Below are 6612 nucleotides of genomic sequence, written 5' to 3'. Positions count from 1 at the left end.
CAAAGCTGTTGTCTGGTTAACCGCTGCAACCAGTGATAACATAATACAAAGGCCAGTTCCTGGATCTCTTCACCACATGTTCGGATTCACTGTCTACAATGTGAGAGCATTTATACAGCCATATATATGACAGCTTTGAGAGTCAAGTAACACTGGAGATTCAAGAAAATTCAACAGAGTGCAATTGAAATACCATAGATGATACGGACTTCCTGTGCCAAATTGTATAATCCAGAGAACACCTTCTACCATGCATATGCATTAAGAAGCTTGTAAATTAATCATCAGCACCATTTTCTAAGATTATCTTAGAGTTTGAGAGTTTTTTTATAGTCGGCCACTTTGAATAATCTTCAAGAGAGAAATACGGTTTGCCTAAATCCAAGCACGTCTTAGACTAATGCTTGCAATTATCCTTGTTTCCCACAGTTGACATTTAAAGTGATATATCATAGGCTTCTACATTGCTAGCTGTGGAGCACCATCTGACCCCTTGTGCCTCTTACCATCTGTGAATTCTTGTCAGCTCAGAATAAACTCTGCATAAATTTCACCATTGGAGATTAGTGATAGCAGAGGACTCTGTTCGCTCTTTCTTCCTACTTTATTTTTTTAAAATGTCGTCTGATTGCCCAAGCTACGGAAAACGTACATGTCCGTTTCTGAGCTGTGGCACATACCCTCAGTCAGTTTTCCTCTTCACGAGATCTGTATTCCTGTTTATACCAATCTCTCATCTCTGGCAGCAGCACCCTTGTCCAATAACCTCAAGTTTAGTTATATTCTGTGGTCACACACCCACTACCACCTTCTATTGTTTATATTTTCTTGTGCTGCTTACATTTCAATAGTGTGTAGATGCACATGTGCACACATACATGCATGTGCAGTTCACAGCCCACTTGGTGCAATCAGAGGATATTTATGGGAGTTGCATTTCTCCTGCCACAACATAGGTACCAGGGATTGAATTCTGATTGTCAGACATTTGTGTGCCATGTGTGGGACATACTTTAAGCTTTTTGGGCACTAGCTTGCTTCCTTTTCATTTTCTCTGTCTCTCTAAATTCTATTTCTCCTATTACCCTTACCCACAAAGCGTGAGAATTCCAACTTCCTGATTTGTTAGTGTTTGTTCTTTCTTTGCACTTTTCCTTCTCTTTCTGTTTGTTAACTCTAGTAACCTTTTTTTTTCACATGGGAAAATTAATATGAATTTTATCTCACTATCTTGGAAAGAATAATTTCGGCTCTAGGAATCAAGTACGTCTGTGTTGACTTCATGTCTAACACTAAGTGTTATCTCTCCTCTCCTTCAACTAAAGGCAATAGATACCTTTCAGTTTTGTCAGCAGAGGAATTTACAGACAGATTTAAAGTTCTTTTTCCTTCTAGGAAGTTTTTCCTCCTAGGGAGTTTTTTTTTTTTTACTTTCTGTGCCATCTAATATTTGTAGAGAAGATGCTTTGCTGCTAGCACAATACAACATGCATGGTGAGACAGAAGCAAATGTCAAAGTTAGGCTCCCAAAGTTTTATACAGTTTAGGTCTTAGGTTATTTTCACATGCACAGAGAGAGGGAGGGAGGGGAGGGAATGGAGGAGGGAGGGAGGGAGGAGAAGAGAGAGAGAGAGAGAGAGAGAGAGAGAGAGAGAGAGAGAGAGAATAGTGCACATATGCATTATACAAACATGAAGGTTATAGGGGGGAGTAAATACAGAGTATAGAGGATATTTTGTTATAGCTGAAAATACTATAATAATAACCCTGCAGACAGACCATGACAGACAGAATAAGAAAAAGAATCCTTAACCTAAAGACTGGCATGCATAAAAAGAATAAATCTGAGGTAAAGCCAGCTGAAATATGTTCATAACACACTGATATTAGAGAGTACAGTATAAGTAGTTGAGTAGCTGCCAATACTTGTTAGACATCATGTGACTCTGACAATCATTTATCACTACCCTGTCTTATTTGCTACTTCATGAGTTGAGGATAATAAATTGAATATTTACTAAAACACATGACAGAAGGAGTAAATACTCAATTACAAACACTAATATTTTTGATGTCCTAATTTTATGAAATATGGAAAATATAGCATGAATAAAATAGATACTGCACTAAGTTCACTTTTTGGGGACCTAAGACTGAGGAAGAATGAGTTCTTATATTGATGTTCATACAAACTGGCTATGAAATTCTAAATCAGACTTGAAGTAATATGAATTATTTGTTTTGTTATAAAGATTTCCTGGGAATTAAGTAACTCCACCCTTTCCAGAAATAGGCAAACATTCTAACCTGTTACAACATCAGAGCTAGAGAGTCACTGTTCTAGAGAGTATAATTGCCTGGGAAGTTACTGGCAGTTGTATAAAGCAGTGGCACAATATCTCCTTCCCCTATTTTTGTCCCTGAAATTCAAAAATTCACATGACAGTTCTGCATTCCTAGAGTCGACAGTGCTTTCAAACAGAACATAGCACTTAGAAATCATCTGCAATCATGCCAACAAACAGACTAGTTTTTGTTTGTTTTCTTTTTTGAAGTGGTATTTCAGATGCCAAAAGATAAAGAGAGATGAAATGATTATCCCATGCACCAGGGAGATATGAGTTGGTCTGTGGAGATAATGTAAACTTTGTAGAAAACCAAGTGACTTCTGGCAACAGGTTCACTGACCAAACAAACTTGAGCTAACTTCTCTGGTTTCTCTCAGCTAGCTCTTTGTTCTTTCTCAGGTCATGTGGATAGTGATAAACATGGTCTGGCTCTAAGTCAGACCGGTTTTTCTTATGCCATGATGCTGACTGAGGGTAAGGGACACACTGGGGCAGTAATAGTGTTGATAATAGCAGCAGAGAAATGGAATCAAGACCACAATGGCCTATAACAATAATAGGAAGAGAAGAAATGGAAGACATTTATATAAAAGACTGCATCACCAGAAAGATGATTCTACTATGTCATCTGTTTTATGTCATTCAAGTGTGGTTAAAGGTCAGTATTTATGATGATCACTAACTAGTAAGCTATGTCAGAACATACACTCTTTATTCTTTCCAAAATAGGAGTTTCTTCTCGAAACATGAAACAGCAGAAGGAATAACAAAACTGATTAAGTCAATTGATTCTGAATGACCCAATCTATGAGCAGTTACCGTGTTCCAAGCACAGTATTAGGTATTTTATACATATTCTCTTTTTCACTCACCAAACCACAGAGGTGGGTGTTCTTAGTGCTGTCATTTGGCAGAGGAGAAAATAAAGATTTAGGAAGGTAGAGGTAATTTGTCCAAATAAATTTGCCAATAAATATTAACCAATGAAACATAATATGGAAACGTATATATGTCTGAATAAAGAGTTAGGGCTATCATGCTTCAGCTAGCCTGATGTTTCACCAAGATGCTTGATATCTCTTGGAATGAGAAAAATGTTATATGGACATACACAGAAGTTGCTGACCCTGAGCTGAATGGGAAATAATTATGGTTGGACCCAGCAGGATCTTTGCAATATTTAAAGCTACTAAAATATAGAGTGGCTTTATGAAATAAGACATATGGAATACAGTCAATACCATGTCTACATAAAATTTGAAATTATTAAAATACTGGAATAAAACCTAGGAAAATACTTTAACATTTCGGTCCAAGAAATGATTTCCTATATGACACTATAATCATAGGAAATAAAATTAAAATAATAAAACAGAGTAGCATTAAATTCAAAAGCTTCAAAAGGTCAAAGTATAATAATATATTTGTGTCAATAAAAGTAATAATAATAAATCAACTTTGGCCAGTTAAGAACAGGCAAAAGATTTTTTAAATAAATTTTCAATAAGGACAGATGGCCAATAAAAGATGAAAATGTGTTTAATATCAGTAAGCATCAGAGACTAAAACTAGGCTGAGATTGTAATTCATTCAAATTAGCATAGCTATTGTCAAAGACAAAACTAAAGTAAAATAACAAAAAGTAAAACAAAAATAAAAATTATATGAAAACTGACAATCAAATGGTACAAGGAAGAGAAAAAAATCAATTCTTTAGAGGAGAATGTCAATTAATTTCCCTACTAGGAAATCAGCTATGGGGGTTCCTTGAAAAACAGAATCATAAACTCCAGTGACCTATCTTAACCTACTTGGTAATATATCTAAAAGAATCCAAGCTAGCATCCATAGATACCTGCATACCCATGTTTATCATGGCACTAACATAATAGTCAAATATGGAGCCATCTAGATGTCTATAACGGGATGAAGAAAACATGACATACAAGCACAATGGAGTACTATTCCATTATAAATAACAACAAAATCTTGTCATATGCAGTGGAATCCATAGAACTTGACAAAACCATGTTAAACAAAATAAGCAAGGCACAGAATGACAATGTATTTTAATTTTCTCCTGCAAGTAGAACATAAAAAATAAATAAATAACTTGATGTGTTGATGTGAATTATTACTAAGAACTATGGCATGCTTAGTGGTGGGCTGTTTATAAGAAGGCTGAATTGACACAGTCAGTTCACACAGTGTTTTCCAAAACATACCACAATTAGTCCCATTAGTTTTTTTAACAAAGAAATTAACCAAAAGCTATTTTGATTAATTAGCTTATCTCTAATTTTATCCACTTTCCTACAAATGTTGGAGCTTAATCCTTTGTGTCTCGAAGAAAATTCTTTCGTATCTACATCTCCCATTACTTTTCTCTGTTGTTTTGATCTCTCCCACTAATAAGGCTGCACAGAATGAATTGGACGAATGCAAGGCTCAAGGGGCCTGTCAGTAGAACAAGGAGAAAAGACACTGTGCCATCTACAACTCGTTCAATTGTCACAGAGATTTCTGATCTTGTGACAGAAGAAACTTAGAGTAGAAGACACTGAAAGCTTAGCTGTGTCCTACAAAGCACAGAGTAAGACCTTCAGGGCCAAAAGCACAATCTATTCTTTTCTGGGGAGAAGGCAGTAACTGAGAGGTCTCCTGTGTCCTGGCCCATCAATGTGGGCTCTACACATTTCTGTTAGTAGCTAATGTTCTGGATATTTATAGAGAGAGCTGGGTGACAACAGACAGAAGGTAAGTTCATTTGAACAAAGGACCCCAGGGGCAGAGACAGGAGGCCATATAGACTGGATTGTCTAATGTATGCAAATATTTTTTATCCTTTTACCAAGGCTCTGTTTTGTCAGACCTCTACTATCACTTAACTGAATACCAGGGGCAGAAAATACAATCTAGGCCAACCACAATGCAGGGGTGGGGTGAGGGATGAAGGTGGGAATCCTTCTTCTGAAAAAAATAAAATAAAATAAAACAAAGCAAAACAAAAACTTGCCTTTTAATTCCTTAGAGTATTCAAAGAAGACCGTGGAATTACCAGTAATTCTCATGTCTTCCACTTCCGATGAACTTACAAGTCATTCTCTCTGGGATCCCCTAACGTCCCTGTAGAATATATTAGCCAGTAGACAGCAGGGTGGGATCACTAAGATTGCAGTAATTACATTATTAGCAAATATGCTTTTATCCTCTCCACTTCCGCCAATGTATTTCCCTAGTTTCTTCTGCAAAGGGCTGCTATCTAGGCATTTTGTCTGTCTGTTAACCTGAGGCTTAACCCCATAGCTTTAAATTTCTGAGATATAAGGACAAGTTTGCTTGAGTCCTAATTACTTCTTGCATACGTAGCACTCAGAATGTCAAACAGTCTCTTAACTATAGTGGATTTACACATTGTCGTTTGAATATAAAATGTCCTGTATTGGTTCATGTGTTTGAAGAGTTTGAAGTGTTCCTGCTTCTTGAGACAGACCTTTACCTGGGAACGAGGTGGAACAAGTGAGTCACTGGGCCAAGTCTTGACCTTGCTTAGTCAATACCACTTCCCATTCTTTCTTCACTTTTCAGACTGTTGATACCATGTGACTGGCTGAATCATGTTCTTGCCATGATGCCTTCCTCCCTTGCCAAGATGGATTATGCTGCTTCTTACATGGTAAGCAGGATAAATCCTTCTAGGATCTATGGTTTCTTTGATCCCCATTATACTGCTGCTTACCTTTCAGCCTTTGAAGTGTCTTCCTCTCCTGATGAAGGTTCATATATGGCATTGAGGAAAGACGGGATAGGGATTATCGAAGATTGGAAACACTAAACGAAGGGGAGCAACTGTCCCTTTTGACAAGGACAGTTTGGATCCTGTATCATCCAAGTTAGATTAAAAACATGAGAAAATAACAGCTTAATAAAGAAGACTAGACAAGTCTCAGTTACCCGGAGTCCATCAGGAAATAATCATTCCTTTCCCTCACATTTTCTGCTTCTTCGTCTTAGATAACTCCCTTTCCCAATTGCTGGAACCTAATGCTTACTCTTTCTTTAATACTAAAATGTCTAATATGCTACTTTTTCTCTTTTAATTTTTTTCCAAATGAGTCACAGACTCTTTCTCCAACCTTTGATAACCTCTCACTGACGTTCTTGTGGTGCTTGCCATTTTCTTTTATTTAAGTAATTTATGGCCACTTCTTATTTTTCTTGCTTAATGAGTCTGCTCAAGTATAGATTTGAGGCCATAGTTACG

Source organism: Rattus rattus, chromosome 1 (assembly GCF_011064425.1).
Source record: "Rattus rattus isolate New Zealand chromosome 1, Rrattus_CSIRO_v1, whole genome shotgun sequence".
Taxonomy (NCBI): Eukaryota; Metazoa; Chordata; class Mammalia; order Rodentia; family Muridae; genus Rattus; species Rattus rattus.
This window is presented reverse-complemented; position numbering follows the sequence as displayed.